The sequence below is a fragment of the Peromyscus eremicus genome, chromosome 11 (assembly GCF_949786415.1).
Source record: "Peromyscus eremicus chromosome 11, PerEre_H2_v1, whole genome shotgun sequence".
NCBI lineage: Eukaryota > Metazoa > Chordata > Mammalia > Rodentia > Cricetidae > Peromyscus > Peromyscus eremicus.
In genome coordinates, this window is record NC_081427.1 from 44757515 (window position 1) to 44781650 (window position 24136).

The following is a 24136-nucleotide window of genomic DNA, read 5'->3' on the forward strand; positions in this document are numbered from 1 at the left end:
TTATAAGTTGCCAAACTGAAAAGTCTTAAGTTTGGTGTTTTGCATAGATAGCCCTACTTTCCTGTTGACTTAAATTACAAAGGTGGACTGTGTTCCTTCGAAAAGTAGACACCCCTCATACCCTTAAACCTCGTGTTTTTAGAAATGTGGTAGAAACTTATAAGAAAATTGTAGCATGTTCACATGAGATCTAGCATCATTAATTAAAAATGAGTGAAACAGAGCTGATGTCTGAACCTGGGTAAATCTCAGAAAACATGGTATTGCACAAAAAGAGCAAATCACAGAGGATTCTGTACTGGATGCCATCCATGTAAACTTGAAAGTAGGGAAGAAATAATGGACGTTCAGTTAAGGCAGGGAGTTAAACAAGGGGTTCACTTTTACAAGTCTAGTGAAGTGACAGCAACAATGTACTTGAAAAGGCAGAGAGGACAGCTGTGTTCGGAAGCTAGAAAGCACACAGACAGGTGGTAACCCTCTAACACAACTGTCAGGAAGGAAAGGCCAGAGGTAATGCCGCTTAAACACAGAACTCAACACGCTCAGTAGCTGGCAGTGTCCAGAAACTCTGAACATGGGTGACCTGGTGCTAAAAACTAGGAATTGATTGGAAACTTTAGAGATAATTAGAGGCCAGCCATTTAGGAGAAGAAACAATAAAGTTAGATATTGCCATTTTCTTCTATCAACATCATCATTGATTCAGGGAAGAGTCATCTGCAGATACTAAAACTATTGGTTCCTAGTCTTTGTAATAATAGGTCTCATGATCTGAAAGCATAGCCTCATGAATTACTTATTAATTATAAAAGGGGAAGTAGAGCTTCCTAATAGACAAACCTGGCAGGGAAACCCCTCGCCAGATGGTTAAATGTTTTGCTAAGTTGTAGAAAACTGGTGTTTTGAGTGCCCCCTTGTTTGAGGCAGAGAATAAAGCATCACCTATAAAACAATCTTCCAAACTGTATAACCCTAATATAGTCATGAGGAAGTGACCAGAAAACCTAAATTGGAAACATTCCATCAAACCTGTCATGTCAGAGTCATGACTAAGTAAGGTTTGTAAACCTGACATCTCAATTGTGTAGGGCTTTGCTGTGAAGGATGGTTAGAGAAAACTGGTGAAGTCGAGACCTGTGCCATGTATTAGACAATAACATGTATCAGTGCTAAATCTGCAGAAAAGGATGCTCTTAAATTCACGTTGTGGTAGTGTGCATCCATGCAATGTCTGCTTTCTACCCTGCTGGAAACTCCAGAAACTCCAGGTTCATTCTCATGAAAGAGAAAACAGTCTCAGCAAATCTAAGGCAAAGGGAACATTCTGAAAACCAAGCAGTTGGGCTCGCCAGGTGGATCACCAGGTGAAAGTGCTCGCCGTGCGAGCCTGCCAAGCTGAGTTCAATTCCCAGATCCTCTGGTGGAAGGTGGACTTGACTTCAGAAAGTTGCCTGAGACACACACACACACACACACACACACACACACACACACACACACACACACACACACACACACGATAATGATAGCAACAATGAGGGTGATGGTGATGATGATATTGATGAATAAATTAAAAAGAAACGTTGAAAACAGAGTGATTAGATGAATATGTGGCATTGAAAATGAGACCCTAATTTTCTCACTGCTAAGATCCTAGAACCAAAATAAACAGGCCTTCATGGTACTGAAAGATACTCTCTGGGGTTTCTGAGCAACTGAGAACAGCGTAAAACCTCAGTTAAGGACACTGAGTTAACAGCCTCATAATGGTGTTATATAGATCTGCCCATCAGATTTCCATAGAAATACTCGGCATCTGGGGAGTATCTAATATGAAAGACAGAAGCCTACATAAATAAGTAAATAATCAGGAAAGGGCAACTTGGGTAAAACGGACTGCTTAAAAACCTTACTACCGTCCTCAGAGACGAAGCAAGAACAAAATGCTGCTTAAGAGAAATAGTTTCAGCGCACAAATGGTTTGGGGGAAAATATCATCAATGAAATATTTAATGGAAAGATTAGAACTTAAATTGAAGGTGTTTTCTATGAAGCGGGGCAAAGGACAGGTGGCTACAGGAAAGGAAATGGTTGGCAGCACTGGGAGCTAGAGACGGTGCCCTCGGTGCATAGGTGGGTGACGGCCTGCAGTTCTGTGCCTATTGTCTTCAACTAAGCCTGACGGTGGAAAAACATTTTCGAGCGTGGGCGGCCTTGCAGAAGCATTTTCTACAGACCCTTTGTCAGGAAGTTATGGAAGTGCAGAGATGACAGGACGGGAGACCCGGCTCCAGCCTTGGCCAAGAGAACTAGAGTACAAAGGCAGCTAGACCAGGTGGTGCTGGGCAGTGCAGGCAGGAGAGAGTGCTCCCCAAACGGTGAAATACGCAGAGGATGTGACACATCAGAACAAAGCAAAGGAGCCTCACTTATAAGTCAGCTATGGGGATATTTTATTTGTGCTGAAATGTGATTTTATTTATATGTAATAAAGTTGCCTGGAGAGCAGAGCTCAGAGCAAGCCATTTAGCAGAAGTCCAGTGGTGGTGGCACACACCCTTAATCTGATCACATGGCAGGCAGAATCTCTGTGTGTTAAAGGACACAGCCAAGAGGCAACCTGAACCTTTAATCTCAGTACAAACCATAGAGACCTGGAGGTCTATATAGACAGGCAGTGACGAGGAAGTCATGTGGCTGGGTTTAGAGCCAATGAGAAGGCAGAACAGAAAGGCAATAAAAAGACAGGACACAGGAAGAAGGTTTTTCTGTCTCTCTCTCAGGGGAAGGACAGCAGCAAGTGGTAAGATAAGGTGGTCTTGGCTCTTGGCTACTGCTCAATCTCTGGGCTTTTAACTCTTTATTTGGCTCTGTGTTTCTTATTGAATAAGACCGTTTATAATTACATCTACAGTCAGTGTGTGCAAAACAGAATTTATTAGCTCCAGTAGAAGCAAAGCATGGTATCTTAGAGTTTCTATTGCTGTGAGGAGACACCATGACCACAGCAACTCTTATAAAGGAAAACATTTAATGGGGTGGCTTACAGTTTCCCAGGTTTAGTCCATTATCATGGTGGGGCATGGCAGCATGTAGGCAGACATGGTGCTGGAGAAGTAGCTGAGAGAGACACTGGGCAGTATCCTGAGCATATATAAGACCACAAAGCCCGCCTCCACAGTAACACACTTCCTCCAACAAGACCACACCTACTCCAACAAGGCCACACCTCCTAATAGTGCCACTCCCTTTGGGGGCCATTTTATTTCAAAACACTACGCATGGGTAGAAAGAGAAGTAATCCTAGCATACTACATAAGTCACTAGTTAAACATATTCATGCAGAGTAATGTAAATATTGAATATTGAATTGTAACTGGTGGCTGTTGGAAAACAAGGTTGGAGTAACTATTTCCAATTATAAGGAGTTAATGCACAAAGCTTAAATCTGAGTAACACAGGAGTGATACACAGTTATATGGCGGCTGCAGAATGCCTGGAGCAGAGCCTGTTACAGCTCTTAGGTAGTTCTTTGGATCCTTGGTTTGCCTGTGCTGTGACCGTAAGTAGCAAGTGAGCACTGAGTGTAGAGCCCTGGGGGGGGGGGGGCCTGTGTGTGGAGCCCTGTGTGGAGGGCCCTGTGTGTGGAGAGTACTTTACCAGCACACTTGAGCCCCAGCTCTCATCCCCAGTCCTGCAAACAACCATACAGAATCAAGTCAAATGTATAAAGTAGTTCCTTGGAGGGAAGGAGTGATAGTATTTTTATGACAAATGTCTTTGTGATATTAGCCCTACAACATTGACTTAAAAGGAAAAAAAATGTTTTGTTTTGAGAGACAGGGTCTCACACTGTAGCTCAGGTTGGCCCTGAACTCACACCGGTTTTCTTGTCGCCGTCTCCTGATTGCTGGGGTCTTGGAGATGAGTCCCATACAGTACTACAGACTTTCTCAGCTTAAGCTTTGTAGACCATTCTGTGGTAGACCTGATAGTTACTGCAAAGTGTGTCCGATTGTGCTTGTTGCCAACTCAGCCACTAATCAGGGTTCTCAGGCTGTCTGCCTGTACTGCTGGCATGCAGAGGCTTCCTGTCCAGTGTTCAGGTTCAATAGCTTTAGGAAATCAATTTCCATGTTCTCTCTGCATGTGCAGTCTTTCACTTAAAAGAAAGAAAAAAATCTGCCTAAGAACTCCTGTCTTGCTGGTTTCCAACTGACCTCTAAAATTATTATTAGAGGTGTCGACTTTTTAAAAGGAAAGATTATTGTTCATGCTGTACCTGACTATGGGGCCTTGCTTTGGGGTTTAAAAATCTCCAGGCACCACAGACACCATTGAAGAGTGTCTCTCACCTGAGGGAGAGTCCCTCAGCAGCAAAGCCGAGACAAAGCTTCAGTAAAAATCATCTGAGTAGCAACACATTGTTTCTATGAGGACACAAACTTGCAGCCAGTCTCCCAGACAAGAGCTGCTCGGTCCACCTAGCTAGCTAGTTATCCACTTAGCATCCCAAAGTTAAAATTCAGAAGTGTGAAAGTTGTCATGGGGATGCATAGTAACAAATTTATTTGAATTTTAAAATTAACCCAGACTTTCTGACAGAGAGTAAGTCAGATCTGGCTGATCGGTTTTGACAATCAGGACTAGCTTTGCCAATTAAGTTATATGGTTATATCTTTCATAAATTGAGCAAGCTGAACTGAAGCTCTGAGGCTTTAAGAAATATTTAAAGCCTGCATTCATTGTGCAATCACTATGATGGGGCTTTGCTATTGATTGTGCCGACTGAAATGTGATGTGGTTTGTAGAGTCTTAGGGCGTAAAAGTGCTGCTGTGGTTTATGGATGTGTCAAGATGCAGTGAAGGCATTAAAGCATGCATGAAAATGACGGGCAGGAAAAGAAACATGAGGCCGTTGTTACTGGAGGAGAAAGTAGGAAAGGCTACTGGGACGTTATCTGCAGAGTTTAATCCATTCCATTTGATAGTGGCCACAAGGAGTATATTGTTAGCTATTTATATTTTTGTTTGTGAAATATTCTGTCTAAAAAGAATACCAAGAGGACTGCATTTGTAGTTCAGTTAGTAGAGTGTTACTTAGCATGCCCTGGGTTCGATTCCCAGTACTGCATAAACCAGGCATGGGGTACACCTGTCACCCCGATACTCTGAAAGTGCAGAAGGATCAAAAGTTCAAGATCATCCTAGCTACATAATAAATTTGAGACCCTGCCACAGTAAGATAAATAAATAAGCAGTGACTTCCAATCACATCAAATTGAGCCAGGCAGTGGTGGTGCACACCTTTAATTCCAGCACTCAGGAGGCAGAAACAGGTTGATCTCTGTGAATTTGAAGTCAGCATGGTCTACATAGTTCCAGGACAGCCAAGACTACACACAAAGAAATCCGATTTTGAAAGAGAGAGAGATCAGGTTGAATTTCTAGTAGAATAATAAGATATTCTTTTTTAATGCAATATTTTCATACAATATAATCTAATTATGGTTTCCCCTCCCCCAACTCCTCCCAGCTCCTCCCCACCTACTCACTCCCACACCCTTTCTTTCTCTCATTAGACATTCTTAAACTAATAAATGAGATACTTGAAATTCAAACATACTTAAGCAGTTAAAAGAATTTTTCTAGCAACATACATAGAAAACAAATCAGCAGGATTTCATTTTTGAAATTCCTTTTGAAAGTCGTAATGCTTAATTTGGCTTATTATTTATTCAGTTACCATCAAATACTTCACATGGACTTAAAAGTTAATATATTTTCCCTGTAGACTTCTTTTGTATATGCCAACCTGATCTAATTGCATTTGACATAATACTGTTAAATTATATTTAGTTTCTGATTTTAGTATCTTTTTTTTCCTTCTGTGAAACTGAATTAGTCCAATATGATAAAATTGCAAAGAAAAACTATTCACGTATCACGCTTAGAAATGGGGTCTGACTGCAGTTTACACAGGAGTGTCGTGTGTTCTGTGACAGTGTCACTCTGGGATCCTGTACCTACAAGGCTGAAAAGCTTGCTCACTGGCCTGTTCTCTGGGCGTTTCCATCACCCCAAGAAAAAGACATGGATGACCCAGTTTACCGCCGCCGTAACCGACAATCTGGGCAGTGTCATGCTAGTCCTTTGACTTCCCTCATACCTCACTCGTTTGTCTGTCTCGGGTCAGGTGCAAAGGTCAGGGCTGGTGCCAGCAGCAGCGCCTCCAGCCCTGCAGGGTACACCTCCCCGCTGAACTGGTGTGCTGTGAAGATGACTCACTTGGCCAGCACTGGGACTCTACCCGACTTCTCTGTTCTCTTATTAAAATGTTAGTACTAAAATAATTTTACTTCTTTTTTTTATTTTTATTTTATTTTTGGTTTTTCGAGACAGCGTTTCTCTGTGTAGCCCTGGCTGTCCTGGATCTCTCTCTGTAGCCCAGGCTGGCCTTGAACTCACTGAGATCCACCTGGCTCTGCCTCCTGAATGCTGGGAATTAAAGGCATGCGCCACCAATGACCAGAAATAATTTTGCTTTAAAAAAAAAAAAAAAACAGAAATAATAAATTACCCCCCAAACTTCTGGTAGATTCCACAGCTCTTGGTTTTAGCAAGTTAATTTACTCACGCATGCGATAGTGCTTCATTGCTATCGGGGAGTACTTGCCCTGTGTGTTCTGCCCTTACTTAACTACCACAGCAAATGAAGACACACAGGTACCGGCTGCAGCCCACACTTAGCATTAGACAGGCTCTTTCTCCCCATGTGCCTTCTTTGGTGTTGACCTCCAGCTCTGTGAAAACAGCGAGGATGTAAAATTCACCTTGCTGCTTAGAGATCTGTGCTAAGAGATGAAAATGAATCCTGGGAGCGTTTTGAGTCCCAATCCTGAGTCTGTTCTTCACTGCTAAGCCCGTCTGTCGCCCTGCCTGTAAGTATGTATTCATTAGTCCTTCAAGAGCTATTTGAAAATGAGAGCCTTCTCTTTTTCAAAACACTGGTTTTAGGTGAGTATTGCCCGGAAGCATCCTGTCAATTCCAAGGCTCTCACTTTTTCCTTTTAGGGGTGCTGCCCCCACATCTGTCTGTCTAAGCAGAGGTACGCATTCTATTCTTAGCACAGTTTTCCATCCATTTTGACCTTTATCTGACTTTTAAGGAATGGAATATAAAAGAGTTTTTAAATAAGTTGTAAGTAAAGTGCTATTATTTATTATTTTTAGATTTATTCCTGGTCAGATTCTTTGATTCATCAAAATGTACTATGTACATATTAAATGGTGTACAGAATTAGTTTTGAATGGTTAACCTAAATCATATCAATGGTCACTAAGACGAGTCTCATTTAGGTTTGAAAGCCAGGCTTAGATCCAGATTGGGAAAGATTGAGGGAGTCCAAATGGGAGATAATGTCCCTAAATCTACACTTTTCTTGTTGTTTCATTAAGATTCTTGATTCTTTTCACTCATCTCCATATTAGAGAAGTAATGATTTTATGTGATCTAAATTTGAAGAAAAGCATGAAGGAGAATTACTTGTATGTGGTGTAAGCTTTCACTGGGAAAGACAGTGTTTAAGAAAAATACATTGATTTGCATTGGTGATATGCCCTCTAGAAGGCCAAAGAATAGTTGATAACCCAAAGGAAGAGATACAAATGACTAATGAGTATTTGGGAAATGTTCAATGTTTACCATCAGGGAAATGTAAATGTAAACTATGGAGATTCCATCTCACACCAGTCGACATCATCAAGAAAGCAGCATGTGTTGACAAGGGTGTGGAGAAAGGGGAGCTCTGATACACTGCTGGTGGGAGCGGAAACTCGGGCAGCCACTATTGAAATCAGTTTGGAAGTTACTCAAAAAAACTGAAAGAGAAAAACTGTGCAACCCACAGGAATCCAAGTCAGCATAACACAGAGATGCACGCACATCTGTGTTTACTGATGCACTGTTCACAGTAGCCAAGATGGTCATCAGCGTAAGTGGAGAAGGCAGAGGTGGTATACATAACAGTGAAACTTTATTCAGCCATAAAGAAGAATGAAATAATGTCATTTGCAGGAATGTGGACTGAACTGGAGAGCATCATGTTAAGTGAATTAAGCCACCACATACTACATGAAAGTGGAAAAGGAACTATGAGGAGGGGGGGAATTATAAGAGAGGGTAATAGGACAAAAGAAACACAAAAATACCACATTTTCCTCTATGTGCAGAATCTACATTTAAGCATAGGCACATGCCCATGTACACAGGACAAGGAAGCAGAAAGTAGGTTATTTCAGGGGGTAGAAGGAAGAAAGAGATGGTGAAGGCAATGGGGGATAATTAAGAGCAAGGCACAAGCGTGTGGGTGAGTGTGTGTGTGAGAGAGAGAAATCTCAAATGAATCCCACTATTTTGTACAATACAGCAATTAACTTTTAAAAAATTAGAATTTGAGTAAAAAGAATTACCCTACAATGTGTGGGTGGGCCTCGTCTAATTAGATGAAGACCTTAGTGAGAGAAGCCCTGATAATTCCAAGGGTGTCAGGACTGCTCCTGTGTGAGGGTGTCTGTCAGGACTGCGCCCATGTTAAGTTGTCTGTAGGTAGACTTTCTTTCCTGCCTACCAGTTCCCAAATAACCAACTCAGAGGCTGAACATGAATTATAACTGTTTAACCGATAGCTTAGGTTTGTTACTAACTCTTCCATATTTCCTATCTATGCTTTGCCATGTGCCTTGGTACCTTTTCTCAGTGTGGCATGCCCATCTTGCTTCTCTGCCTCTCCTCACAACTCTCCTGACTCCGCCCTTCTTCATCCCAGCATCCTTAGTTTGGTCACCATGCCTATACTTCCTCCCTGGCTACTGGCCAATCAGCATTTAATTAAACCAATTCCAGTGACATGTCTTTGCAGTGTACAAGAGAATTATTTCATAGCATTTCCCCCTTTTTGTCTAATTAAAAAGGTTTTAATTTTAACATAGTAAAATTACATACAATAAAGATAGTTATTAAGAATTACAGTTACAATATTCAGTCTGTTTGTATTTGACAAAATTAAAGAAAATACCCTATTATCTATCTTTTGTGAGTCTAAAGTTTTACATCTAATTTACCTTTTTATCATAACTAAGTAAATTGTAATTATAACTATCTAGTCTTCAACTCCATCAAAGACTCCAGAAGGATATAATATTACCTAACAACAGGGACATTTGTCTGTCTGGACAGTCACCCAAAGTTTGTCTGTAATGTTGGGGCATCCATCTTTGGCCCACAGCCCATATATATATATATATATATATATATATATATATATATATATATATATATATATATATTGGTTTTTTGAGGCAGGGTTTCTCTGTGTAGTTTTGGTGCCTGTCCTGTACACACTCTGTAGACTAGGCTGGCTTTGAACTCCCAGAGGTCCACCTGTCTCTGCCTCCCCAGTGCTGGGATTAAAGGTGTGCGCCACCACTGCCTGGCCATTGATAGACTTTTCTTAGAAGCAGGAAATTTTGAAGGACTGTCTTACTTTGTCTTGGCAAAGTGTGGTAGTCACTTTCTTTTGCATCCTACTAGTCCAGTTTGGTCAGTAACTGTCAGCAGTTGAGGCAAGGGCAGTTTCTTTGCCCACATGGCTAACTTTTGCCATAAAGAAAACAAACTCCATATAGAGTTTCTTCAATGCCCGTAATCCTCTTTGAAGTAATTTTAAATGCCATAATATGTAGGTCTTTGAAGTGTTTGAAGATTATCTATCTATCTGAGATGTATCTCTGTATGACCTTGAAAATTTAACTAACATGAATATAAGTTTGCTGTTATAGATGACTATTAATCTGTATTTCTTAATTATATATTCCTTTTTTTAGGTTTTTTGTTTTTGAGACAAGGTTTCTCTGTGTAGCTTTGGAGCCTTTTTTGGAATTCACTCTGTAGCCCAGGCTGGCCTCAAGCTCACAGAGATCCACCTGCCTCTGCCTCCTGAGTGCTGGGATTAAAGGCGTGTGCCACCACTGCCAAGCTTTTAATTATATATTACATTTTTAAATGAGCTGCATAAACATATCCTAAACCAGAGTAGAAACATACATACAGTATAACAAAATTTAATTTTAAATTTGTATTAATAAACCAAAATCCATACCAGTGTAAAATATTTTTAGATTAATAGGTTTTTTGGGATTAAAGTAGATTTAATAATCTATCCTTTTTTTCCTTTAGAAAGACATCTTTTAATTTAATTCTTTTGTTTAGCCTTTTTTTTTTTACTATGACTAATAACAATTTGTAACCAACCCCCCCTTAAATGATAACAAACATCCATAACCAATATTTTGGGATGTGGGCAGAGTTTTGTAGATGACTTCCTGTTGTTTGGGGGTGCTGACATCTTTGGGGGAACCTTAAGAAAATCAGGATAATTGTTAAGTCTTGATTGGAGTATTCTGTGAGGCTGGATCATCTCAGTCATCAACCTTGAAGCCGTTCTGGATGCTGGGTCACCTAAGCCATCTGTTTTTATTGGTGTCTGGTCCCCTTGCTCTGAAAATACATAAACTGCTAAAGGTAACATCCATATTACCTTTATTATGTATTAATACAAGTATATACTGTGCATTATACACATTGTCTGTCAAAGATGATTTTTTGTTCTATGTTTGAGCAGGTAAAACATACATCCCATGTGTTGTAGTTTTTTTAGGTTTATTTCTTTATGTCTGCAGTCAGAAATTTCAGGGGGCTTCCTCAATCAAACTTGATTTTCTTTAATCCAGAATGAATCCACAGCCTCTCATTTCCTGTGGAAATAAAAGCATAACTATTTCTCCAAAGCCTTTTGACTTAAATTTTGAAGTCAAGATATTTTTTAAATATATAGGTTGGTTGAATCTAGCAGTTTTTATAATCCAGTGTCCCTTAGCAGCCAAAAAATTCAAAGACAACACAATAACATACAGGACTCAGACTCTTTGTATATTTCCCATCTTTATGTAGCTTATTATATATATTTTTATTACTTTATTCCTCTTTAAAGGACTTCATTATTTTATTCTTAAACTATTTTTTAATATGCCTTTTTCTCTCTCCCAAGCCTGTGTGTGTTTTTAAACACAGTATAACCCGTTCAGAGGCTTTTTTTTTCCCACTGAATCTGTCTTTACTGTGTATCTGTTTTGTTTTTTGATCACAGGAGACAAATCTTAAACTGCTATGTCAGCTACCAGCATTGCTCAGCTTAGCACATGGCAGTAGCTCATGGCAGGTGGGGACAGTTGTCAGGAGACGTTTTTCTGTACTGTGACTGGAATGAGAGACTGCGGGAACCCACCATGCAGTGTAGCTCATGGCATACTCTCAGCTTCCAGGAGACGAGTCTCTGTATTGTGGCCAGCAATAGAGACACAGAATAGGAAGCCTTGCTTGGCTCTGTTTCTGAGCATTGAGAACCTTTTTTTAAGCTTTCTCAAGTATTATGTGGAAATTCTTGCTGAACTTTTGGGCACCATATGTAGGTGGACATTTCTTTCCCGTCTTAACCACCGACTCAGAGGCTAGATATAGATTATAAATGATTGGCCAATAGCTCAGCCTTGTTACTAGCTAACTCTTACATTTAAATTAACCATATTTCTTACCTATGCTTTGCCATGTGACTTGGTACCTTTCTTAGTATGGCATGCCCATCTTGCTTCTCTGCCTCTCCTTGCAACTCTGCCCTTCTTCATCCCAGCATCCTTAGTTTGGTTGCCACACCTATACTTCCTGACTGGCTACTGGCCAATCACCATTTAATTAAGCCAGTTCCAGTGACAAATCTTTACAGTGTACAGCCGGTGTCTGTCAAGACTGTGCCTGTGTAAGGGTGTCAGGGCTGCTCAGAGCCCAGAAATTTGAAAATTACCCATCTTGTAGGTAGTTCTTTCATGTAACAAGTTAGTAAATAAACTAACTGGCCAGAATAATTCAAAGTTAAAAATATTCAAAATGAATGATAACCACTATTATTTTATTATCGTTTCTACTTTCTCTTAATGTCTACAAGAGGGGCTTGTGAGGAGGGTCAGTGAGTAAAGGCACTTGCTGACAGGCTTAATGACTTGAAATCAACCCCTAGGATCCATGTAGTGGGAGAAGAGAACTGACTTCTATTGGCCTCCATGAGTACTGCCACCACCCCAAATAAATGAATTGTTTAAAATGCTTACATATATATTCCACAAGACATTGAATTTCATGTAAAGTTTACAGAAATAGGTCTAAACTCCACATTCATTTTTTGTTTTTTAGTGTATCATTATTATTATTATTATTATTATTATTATTATTATTATTATTACTATGTGTGTCCCCGCACATACATGTGTACTTGGGTGTGCACACCGTGTATGGGAGATCAGAAGACAACTTGTAGCAGTCAAGTCTTTCCATCCACTGTGACCCCAGGGATTGAACTCAGGTCATCAGGCCTTCACAGCAAGCCTTTTTACCTCTGAGCCATCTTGTTGACCCTTGTTTCTCTTTTGGAAAGATCTACATTTGTGAACAGTGCTACAGTATTTTTGAATACTTAGTTTATAGAAATAAATGTAAATTTTTCTGGGTTTGTCTCCCCATTTGTATAGACTAAGAGCTGCCTGTTTTCTACTTGTGATAGTCAGATTAATATATTTGAAGTTTTAAAATGTAATATATTTGAATCTTAGTAATATAGCTACCTCCTTCTAGAGTTCAAGATGATTTTAAATTTTTAGTCCCAATGGGAAGAGAAACGAGTGTGTGGGAGGTGGTACCTGATACCTCTTGTCATACCATTTACTCTGGCCCACTGCTCACAAATGTAACTTCACAGGAGCTCTGACAGAATGGTGTATCTATGGGAAAGAATGTGACACGTGAAAGAGTTAACATACTACTTGATTGGTAAGGGTAGGGGCTGAGGGGTAAATGTTCCCTTTCTGTCCCCTGGGCAAGCAGCTGAAGCCTATCAGGCATTTGGCACACATTTGCCTCACCTTCTCAGAAGGCCCAACATCCAGTGCAGTGACCAGTAACAGCACATGCTGATCCAGGCTTCCCTTCCTCCCACTCTGCCATATTGTGCTCCTTTCACTGGGACCCCGTATTCAACATCAGCTGTATCAAAACCAAAATTGTCTCTAGCAGACGTGAGCTCAAACCATCACTGGTCAGTACCAGGTCATTAAATTCAACAGGTCTGCTCGTTCTGTAATCTGACTGCGTGTCGGTTATGCTGACACAAAACAATATGCTCACTAAGAACATGGCTGAAACCGTGTATCAGAGTGCTTGAAAGCTTGGTGACCATCTCAGGGAGTTGAGCTGGAGAGTTGAGAACTGGCCCAGGTATTTTGGATACCCTGAGGTTAATTTTCACTAACAACCCTGGTATAGCCTACAACTGTCCAAGTTGATCTCATGAAGGAGTTAAGTGATTTTTCTCTCCCTGTGAGTTGTGCTGTAGGTATACCAGTTGGCACTGGGCTCCACAACTCTGCATTTTCATCAGCTATGATTTTCTGTAAGGAGTTTTGTGGTGGTATTGTGTTCCCTGAAATATTATGCACCCTAATAAACTTATCTGGGGTCAGAGACAGAACAGCCACAATATTAAACATAGAGGATAGGCAGTGGTAGCACACGCTTTTAATCCCAGCACTTGGGAGGCAGAGCTAAGCAGAAATCCATGTGTCCAAGGATATAGCCAAGCATGGTGACTCACTCCTTTAATCCCAGAAAGCGAGCCTTTAATCCCAAAGAGTGATGGTAGAAGGCAGAAAGGTATATAAGGCATGAGGATCAGGAACTAGAAGCATTTGGCCTGGTTAAGCATTTGGCCTGGTTAAGCATTCAGGCTTTTGAGCAGCAGTTCAACTGAGACCCATTCTGGATGAGGACTCAGAGGCCTCCAGTCTGAGGAAACAAGACCAGCTGAGGATCCGGCGAGGTGAGGTAGCTGTGGCTTGTTCTGGTTCTCTGATCTTCCAGTTCACCCCAATACCTGGCTCAGGTTTGATTTTATTAATAAGAACTTTTTAAGATTCCTGCTACAGAGTTTCATCTGTTACAAGAGGAGTTTCCTTGATGAGGGACGAGGAGTACACTTATCTGTGGGTGTGAGGACAATGTTTAGAATGTAGTGAGGGATTATGCTGGTTTAGTAAAGGGACAGTTGTAGGTTCTCCTCCAAGACCCGGGATAGTTGTCTAGATTCCAGGACTCTTGTTGAGTGCGTCTTAAATCCAATTAGAGAGCTGTTGGTTACTGCCAAGGTATGTGTGCCGCTACTACACCCTTCGGTTTTACCATGCTGGTTAGGACTGTTGGTGGCTCCCCTCCTTTGGAAACTTGTATGGTGTCTTCTGGTACCATGAAAGCTAGTCCTCAGGGAAAAAGGCTTTCATATCCAGCTTAGGGGTCAGCTCAGTTTGACTTTCATTTTTTAAGGTATTTTTAAAAGTGTGTGTGTGTGTGTGTGTGTGTGTGTGTGTGCACGTATATGAGTCATTTCTGATGGAAAAATAAAATAGTGCTTTTTGTTTAAAACAAATGCTATCATTCTAAAGATTTGCTCAGTTTATCTTTTTGTTAAAATATTTTTATTTCACTTGTACTCAGAGAGTAAAAATACATTTAGGTTTTAAATTTTGCTTTTCATCTTTAATGTATAAAGTTCTTGATATGTAAATAAAATGCAGTGTTTTCTGAGTTGCACAATTGGATATAAGGTGAAATGTTCAGAAGGAAAAATGAAGTTTTTATGACAGGCCCTGTCTTCTTCCCAACTATTTCTAGCTTTTCTATAATTATGTATTTTGACAGTCTTTCTTTTTCAGACGGGTAGAAGGTATGTTTTCCAGAGGACTGATAAGCACATGGTTTCAGTAATTATCTCCCCCACAAAATTAAACTAATTGCATTATCAGCTCTCACCAAATTACATGGCAATTCATCATAAAAACACTTATTAGTGTTTGTCTAAAATAGCCTCACTAATGATGTCTTCTTAGCAAAATGAGTTGTGCATTTTCATCACCAGTTGGATGTTTTTTTGCCACATTTATACTATATAGTCATTTGAATGCAATAATTTTTTAAAGCTGCAACATTATCGAACTAGAGTAATGCTTGTTAACAGAATTCATTTGTGTATTGGCAAAATATTTAGAGATAATAAGTTCAGTGATATATTAAGTAGTAACCTGGATTTACCTAAGGAAACATTGTTGCCTCTAAAAAAGCAAGGCCATCCTTTTCATAGGAGGACCTCCTCTAAAAATTAACTAATTAATAAGTACCTAAACAAACATAAAATGTAAATGCTATTAGGCTACACTCAACCCAGCTTTGTTCAAACTAAAGGCTTTCTGATATCAAGTGTTAGTTATATGTATTAGAAAAATTTTCAAATAAAAGCTTTGATAATTCCTGCCGCATTTATAAGATACCTAGTGGTTTCTATCTGTGTAGTTTGTCTCTTCCTGCTAGAGTCTAAGCCTTGTGACAGCAGGTCGTGTGGTCTGGACGCTGTTGCGTCTGTAGGATCTAGAGCAGTCCCTGACTCAGAGTGAGCACTCTGGAGACTGCGCCCTCTTTTGCCTTGTCTCTTCTCCTGTGTTCTGACTTCCCAGTGATTCCCATTCTAAAATACTGTCGCTGTGGTTGTTTTAAAGGGTAGGGCACATGGTGACCTGGCAGTGTATGGAAGGCAGAGGATAGCTTTGTGGAATCAGTTCTCTTTCTGCCTTACGTAGGTTCCGGGGATAGGACTTGGGTCACCAGGCTTGTGTGACAAGAGTCTTACCCACTGAGCCACCTCACCAGCTCCCCATTGACCATTTGGATTCCCTCCCACACTCCCCATGAGAATTCTCACCTGACTTTGTTATTTCATCCTCTTGTCTCCATCAGTAGGACATCGGGGACATCATCCCTGAGCCTCTGTTACTCCTGGCACCAATCCTAGCAGACGCTCAACTCCACTGATACCCATTTGCGCTCACTCTTGGTTGCCTGGCCTTCAGAGGTCACTGTATCCTAATTAATATGCTGGCTTCGTCAGTTTCTCTGAGGAGAAGAGCTGCCGCTGTGTTCCTCTACTCTTCCTTCATCCCTCCCACAGTGTCGTTTCAGTTAGTTTCATCAGATGCTGCCCTTCAGAGAATTCCACTTCTCTCCAGTAGAGTTGCTTCAGGGAGCTCCAATTGCCTGGCTGCCAGCACTAGTCACCTTGCCCAGGGCGGCAGCCACTGTTAAGCTTCTGTAGTGTTTGCCTCTCTGGCTGCTGCACTTCTGGGTAGTCCCAGATCACCATCTCTGACCCCTGCCACTGCCCTCCCCGTTACCTAGCCTATCTTCTTCTTCCTCTCTTCTCCAGTCCTGTAATGGGGAGGGAAATGCCTTGTCTGTCTGGGGAGTTGAATATGGGTAGTGGTGGGTAGGTGTCCTGAGTTCCATTTTAAATGACTTAAGAGTCATTTACCCATGCTTTCCTCCTACCTCTGCCTCTTTGGGAAAGTCAATAGGTACCTGTCGTTGTGGTCCCATTGGTCTCAGGCACTAGGGATGGATATTGTGATCTGTCATGTTTGTGTTGTTATTGTAGATGTGCTATCCTGGGTAAACTACTCAGTGTGCACTGGGTACAGAATATAACCATCATTATAACCTGTTTCTCAGGGGTGAAGTATTTGGGGTCTAAGAAGTTGGCTGATCATTAAATTTTCCTACTTTAACCTAGCGTAGGAACTCTATATTTGTGTGGTGATATAGTCAAAGCCAAATACTCAATGATTGACAAGTGAAGAGTACACAGAGATAGATTTTTTTCCCAATTTCAAAAGCATCATCTTTACCACATTTATTTTTAAAAACTAATATAAATTCCTAAGAGTATAAATAAATATCTTTTTTTTTTGTTTTCAAGAATGTACAGCATTTTTGCCATTATGAAGAAAAGGCCTATAAATTATTTAGAACCACAATTTAATTAACGGTGAAATAAATGTATTCTTAATTGTTAGCTCTTTAAATTTAGGTTTGCACATGTAATACAATGCAGCATGCAGAGCCAGATCCATTCGTTCAGCAAGTACATGCTGGCTCCGTCCTGTTTGCTAGGCCCTGTTCTAGGCACTGTGTATGAGGGACGAAGGGAAAGGAGCCAAAAAGGGCTGACAGAAACTCATCGCCTTATGGCCACCAAACTGCATATGCATTTGTTTACCTTCTGCCTTGGCAATCCGGCTTCTAGAAATCTACTCAATTATCAGACAAAAGCAAAGGTGTAGCCACACAGGGAGGTTCCCGGGAACCAAAAGATGACAAAATGTAGCAGTATGGAGTTAGTGCCATGAGAGATTCAAGTGACTAAAGTTACAACAAAATTGATCGTATATGAATGCAAATGATAGATGAAGGATGGATAAATAATCTGCTTTTTTTATGAAAAATGGAAAGTACACAGAAAACCTGTTTGCTTTAATAAAAGATTAGCGAAGGAGGGAGCGCCCAGTATGGAAGAGCAAGGGCGGAACATAAATTTCGTTGGTGGTGCCATTCTGCCGAGTTTCCCTGTGAAACAGTTACCACACAGCTCAGCCAGGGGCACTCTCTCTAGGTCGTCGGCCTCCCTCCCCTTAGCCACCAGGCTCAGGCGGCCATGTGACTAACCGGGAGAAAAGCCTTCCAGGCAGAAAGGGGCCCAGCAACGTGTGTCTGAGAACACAGAAGCCAGGGGGGCTGGAGCATGCGTAGTAGTGACTGGAGGGGAAGACCCCCAGGCAGGGCACCTGATCCTTGTGGGAGGTTGGTTGTTCGGGGCAGGCCCGAGATGGAGGAGCAGTAAAAGGTGTCTAGCAGGTAGGCTTGAGAAAGAAAGAAGGAAGGATCAGAGGACAGAGGGCAAAGCCCGACACTGATGGAGGCCCAGCCCAGCGTTGGCAAGCTCTGTGGAGTCCTTAGGTGTTTAGACTGCCGTCTGGTTGCTGTGGCCTAGCTTTGTGCCCCGCCTGTCTCTGTGTGGACAGGCTGTCCTTAAAGCAGTAGTGAGGTGGCCTTCTGCTGCTGGTGCACATGCTAACATTGGGGACAGATAGGTGTTGCCTTGTCACAGGCCCCTGCCACTGGAAAGGATCTCATGAGTGTTCTCTACACGCTCATCTGACGTAACTTCTAATAACCCATGAAAGGTTTGTTAGAGCGAGCTGTTTGCCGTGTGAACATTACATCATAGAGGCCCAAGGAGACCTGTTAGGGGGTGCCTGTAGTCCAGGCAAAAAATGCTGTTGGCAAGAGAGGTGGAGAGAAATGTAGAGTTCAAGAAGCAGTTTGAAGAGCTGGTAAGATTTAGTGCTGGTAGATATGGGAGGGACGGGGACACAACAATAGCTTTGTAAACACCCACAATGATGTCAGGGCAGCTAAGTTATCCACTGCTGGTGAAGCACAGCTCCCTGCCATCCTCACAGCTCCCACTTACTCCCCCAGCCTCTCTCACTCTTCCTACCTCCCCTCCCGCCTCCACCAGCTCTTCATCTGATCCTGCCCGCTGGTATGCATTTGATCAAGACAGAGCCTCTTCCAAGAGTGATAGTTACCTCTCGGGGCTGTCTGTGCATGATGTGGGTTGTTGCGGTGGAGCTGCTCTGTAGTTTAGCAGGTGAGGATAGGGAAGAGGCCCAGGGAAACAAGACAAAGCTTTCAGGCATCTGGAGATGGACAGAACTGCACTGATCCCGGGGTGTGCATAGCCTTATGAGGGCCTTGTGAAGAATTTACCAGGCAGTGGCGGCTGGAAGCAGATTTCAAGTGTAGGTTAGTGGTGTGACCTTAAGCTAGGCCTCTGAGCCTCTGTGGTCTTTGGACATGTTTAAATGAAGCTAAATTAGACACCCAAGTCTAAGGGGCTATGTAGTTTAACTTAAGATTCTGGATCTTAGGGAACAATCAGAGCTGAAGGTACAAATCTGAGATAGTTCAGCATATGGAGATGGTATTTAAACTTGCAGCATGGGGAACGATTATCCATGGAAAGAGCATAGAAAACGAGGCCTGTGCCTGAGCCCTGGAATGCTTGAGCCCAAAAGTGCTTGGAGATTTGGTCACAAAGGAGCTGATTGTTTGATAAAAGAGCCTGAATGCTTTACAGACGTTTTCATTTGGTATGTCTGATATGTAGCACACACACACACACACACACACACACACACACACACACACACACACACGAAGCTCTTTTTCTTACTTTGTAGTTCAAGATGGCCTCAGTCTCACCTGTCCAAGTGCTGAGGATTGGCATGCGCTCTTCTCTTCTCTTTCCAACCATGGCCAGTCTCTGCAATCCTTTAGAAATGGGAGTGGTTCTGCCTGCCCTCCCCTCCCAATGCTTCATAACCGAGTGCCATGTACACAGCTGCATACCGACCTCTGTCTTTGCTTCACTACCGTGTGCTTTCTGACCTAATACTTCCTGCTTGCATTTTTGTAGTAACGCCCTGTCTCATTCTCTGTTCTAGTATGTCCGCCCCTGCCTCCCTCGCCTTTCAGTCCATTTGCACAGTTGCTATAGTCATATTTTTAAAAAACGAAGTGAACATGGAAATCTTGTATTTATGCTTGCAGATTAAGCAAATAGAAATTTAGCGTGGCCCATTAAACATTAATTGCAAATAAACAATGAATCTTAAGTGTAAGTTTGCCACATGCAGTATTTAGGGCATAAATACTAGGAGGTTGTTTGTTTATCTGAAATTCAAATTTACATAAAAAATCTGTATTTTCTCTGGAATCCTGTTCTTGTTTCAAAGTCTAAAATGTTTCACTTATGCCTTCAGAATAAAACCTTAATGTCCTGAGACTGTATTGCAGGAGTCAGCATGTTCTCGGCGACCCCACTTCCAGTGTCGTGAACTCACTGCGCAGCTCTCCTCCTCAGCTCTGAATACGTGCACGCCTCTTCCTACAGTCTCTGGTTCCTCTGATTAGTATCTGTAGATTTGTTAAGACTCAAATATCATCTTCTCCAAGGAATCCTTTCTAACCTGCTCGTCCTCTGGTGAGGTTAATATTAGAAGACTACCTGCTCTTCTGCATTTCTCAGACATCCTGTTCTTAATAGCACTACAGATCTTACCGTAATTCAATACTTTTGTGCTTAACTTTCTCCCCAGGATTGCTAGTTCTTTGAGCACAAGGTAAAAACAGTATACTTTGCCAGGCATGGTGGCATACACCTTTAATCCCAGTACTCAGGCAGGTGGATCTCTGTGAATTCCAGGCTAGTCTGGTCTACAGAGCGAATTCCAGGACAGCCAGGGCTACACAGAGAAACCCTGTCTCGGAAAACAAAACAAACTGTACCCTTTAACTGTACTCTGTGGCACATAGCAGACTCTTCTTAATATATGGATGAACCAATGAATGGGAAAATAGGACCCCTAAGCATTAGGCATATGATGGCCATTGATGTTTACACAGCTTTTCTGGGTCTTGACACCTCTCTAGATCAGAATTACAGCAAGGTACCACTGTGGCTTGTTCTACGCACACCAAGGACAGTTCCTAAGAACATAATGTTGACGTGTAAGTGCTCGGTCTTCATTTACTGAGTGCATAGGAGAATAGAAAATGCACATGTGTTGTCCCTTCATCAAGTCCTAAGAGTACAACCTGTGACCATAACATCTTTGTTTCTGTACGACAGCCTTCTTACAGCCTAAGCTGTGACTCCTGACTGCTTGACTTGCCCAACTCTTCTCTCTCCAGCAGCTGGCACATGACTCAGTAACTGTTAGCATCCGCTCACTGAGGGAGGGCACCTCCACTTTTCTCCCTGGCTTTTGCTTCTCGGCCACATCACTGCCTCACTTAGAAGAAAGCCATGGAGTCCCAACATTGCCTTTTCTTCCAGGGATTATAGCCTTTCCCGCTTTCACATAAGAGAACAGCGTTTTCTTTGTCTCCTCCCAGAGTAGTTCAATTAAATAGAACTAAAGCTAAGTAACTTTAATTATTTTCTATTAATGTTTAACTACTAAGTTTCTTTTTCCATTAAATGATGGTGTCTTTATGCTCAGAGGTTTTATATATATATATATATATATATATATATATATATATATATATATATGGAAGTTCATTTCTTTTATTAAAGGAAATGCCACCACAAAACTATTAATGACTTGAGCTCTGTGATTAGTTCTTTTTAGTGACATTTCGAGATTTAATTATTAATCTGGCTCAAGTTCAAAGACAGAAGACTCAGTGCCAGAAATTCCTAACCAGCAAGGAATATAAACAGACCTTACAATTGTCCCCTCAAATAACAAAAACTAGCGAGATCAACGTCTTGTAATTAGAGATGTTTTGGGGGGAATGCAGAAGGAGAGTTCAAGAAAGCATGTCAAAACAACAAAACTCAGGGCACATTTTCATTGCTGTAATTGATCAGAGGATGTTTGCAATGGATTTGAAAGTGAATAAATTAACTGTGACATTGATTTGGCAGAGGCACGCGAGTGATTGGCAAGAACACACAGCAGAGCAGCATCTGCTGGAGCATAGCTCCCTTGACTGTTATTTGTTTCTAATAGATGTCTTTGCAGCCAGTGCTAGCCTTCTAACCTGAGTGCTGGAGCTTAGTTACTCCTTTACCCTTTGGGTTCATCCTACCATCTGGGCAAGACCAATTCATCTTTGATTAATATCTCAGGCCCTTCTTTGGGTCTGAACACAGAATTCTTTCTGAGGATCTATGTACCTCCCTCCGCCTTTTCTTTTCAACACTGAAAAGGGCTGGACTAGTAATTCATTGTTTCATCCTGACAGTCATTAAACAACAGAACAGCATTCTCAAGCTCAGCCTTCATTGAACACAGTGTTTGCTAGGACTGAATTTGTCTCAGCATGTTACAAAATTGATCTCAAAAAAATTTCCCAGGCGGCGGCGGCGGCGGCGGCGGCGGGATATAGCACAGTGGTAGTGGTCAAGGCCCTGAGTTCGATTCCAACCTCCACACATACCCACAATGTGCATATTCAGCTTAGAAAGTTCCCACTATAGAAATGTTGAAGAATGGGTCTCTGTGCCATATTAATAATGTAATATGCTCACATCTTTGTGGCTGTCTGTAATAAAGCATTTAGAAACATACTTCTGGCCAAATTTCACTTTTAATCTGTTGATTAAATCCTTTTGTATTTGTAATTTTTTTATTTAACTCAAAGGAAATACATTTATATGCTAAAATGTTTAATATGATTTTAAACAAAAAGTATCTCTCAGCATGTACAGTTTAAATTAGGAAAGACACTAATGGAATCAGTAAATTGAGTTTATCCTCTCTATGGCATATGTCTGGTAAGAGATTAAAATATATATAAATTTTAGAGAGTGTACTTAGTAATATAAACATTTTAGAAATATTTCTTCCTCTGAGAACAAAATTTTCCTTATATTTTTTATCTTACATGTTTTCCTATGTGTAGTGCCAATAACTGTTGAATGTATTACAGTTTTAATTGGTAATGTTTTATAAATTCCTACTCTTATTTTCTGTATGTAGTATAATTTTAACTTCATAAAATGAGTCACAGTTTTGTTCCTACAGAAAAACGTAAGAGGAACCCAGTAGTGTGCCTGAATATGACTCCTAAGTCTTATTTAGTCATAAAATAAAGTTTCTAACAATGAAATGTTAAATTTATTTAAACTGTCCTGGTAGGTACATATACCTCGGGAACATGGAGCTTGAACTTAAGAATCAGGCTCTGATGTAATACAAGTTTTTAACCTGTATAGCTTTATTTATTTGTTTGTTTCTTTGTTTGTTTGTTTGTTTTCAGATTAGATTTCTAGCAGTTTCAAAGCAAATTGATAACTGCCCAATAAAAGACTGACCATTAGCCTGTCCCACCACTGTGCCTGTCTCTGTGAAAATGGCATGACTGAGGGTGTGACTCAGTGGCAGAGAGCATGTTTAGCATGTTCAAGGCCCTGGTTCAGTCCCACGCTTCCGCCCCCAAAATAATAAAAGTGATTTTGAAGTCTGTTATCATTGGAACCTTTTGAATTTGACGTGAGTATCACATCACCATCACATACGTGTACATAAAGCATTACAGAAAAAATCCTTGATGGACTAGTTGCTTAGTTTGAATATGTTAAAAATAAAACTTGGCTGGAGAGTTGGAATCTTGAATAATATCATAGAAACAATCATTTATTTTTAATATGCATATATCACACCCAAAATTAAAAGAAGTTAGTGACATATGTCTTGAATTAATAATGAGATGCTTCTAACCTGGACACTTTGTATTTCCTTACCTTGTTACTAGGTTTACTGCCAGCAATACTCTAGAATGTTCTAGTATGGGTCCTTAAGCCTACACTTAAATATTCAAGCCCATTTAATAGTATAGACTCAGAACTGTTCATTTGCACACCTTTTCTAGCTGTGCTCTCTGAGACAGAAGGACGTGAAGAAGATGACTCTGGGTGATCTTTAGGACTCACTCTGATATTTCTTAGCCCTTCCCTGTCCCCAGAACCCATCCAGTCATGGAAACCTTCGTCCAGTCAAGGACAGCTTCATCAGAGAGCACGTGTCAGCACTCTCCCTTCTCTCAGGTTTTAGAGTTCTGTTCCAAGGCTCAGCTTTACATCGTCTTTGTTTCTTTTCTCTCTCGTGACACATATTGCGGGGACCTTTTATCTATTCTGCCATTTGTTTTACCACCTTTTAACAGTCTAAATTCCTGTTTGTTTTACTTAAGATTTCTTACAGCTGTACTGTATGATAGAGCAGATTTCCTCAATGTTGTGGAAAATGCCTCTGAACTAGAATTTCACGTAGGAGACTGATAGAAGCAAGCTAACTATCCTGATTGTATCATGCCTAATGTCTGTGACTGAGCTATATGTCAGCATATTAGTAGGGTGCATATTTAAGCCTTTAAAAAAACTTTAAAAGCTTTTTGGCATCATGATTCATGTATCAATTTGCAACATTGAGTATAGCTACCCAATGGACTCTTAGCAAAGTAATGGCATTACAAAGGACTTGAACACCTTTGGGGAGCTTGAGTTCACATTAA

General features: G+C 41.0%; 1 protein-coding gene and 1 long non-coding RNA gene across 2 annotated transcripts in view; one reads left to right on the top strand and one right to left on the bottom strand.

Annotated features, from left to right (window-relative positions):
* Ndufaf2 (NADH:ubiquinone oxidoreductase complex assembly factor 2) overlaps window positions 1-24136 on the top strand; it is a 109068-nt gene that overhangs the window by 79399 nt on the left and 5533 nt on the right. The window lies entirely within an intron of this gene.
* Window positions 10587-12893, bottom strand: LOC131921831 (uncharacterized). Its single transcript, XR_009382109.1, has 2 exons — window positions 12830-12893; window positions 10587-10818 (listed from the first exon to the last, which is right to left on the bottom strand). It is a non-coding gene; the product is annotated as an uncharacterized LOC131921831 (long non-coding RNA).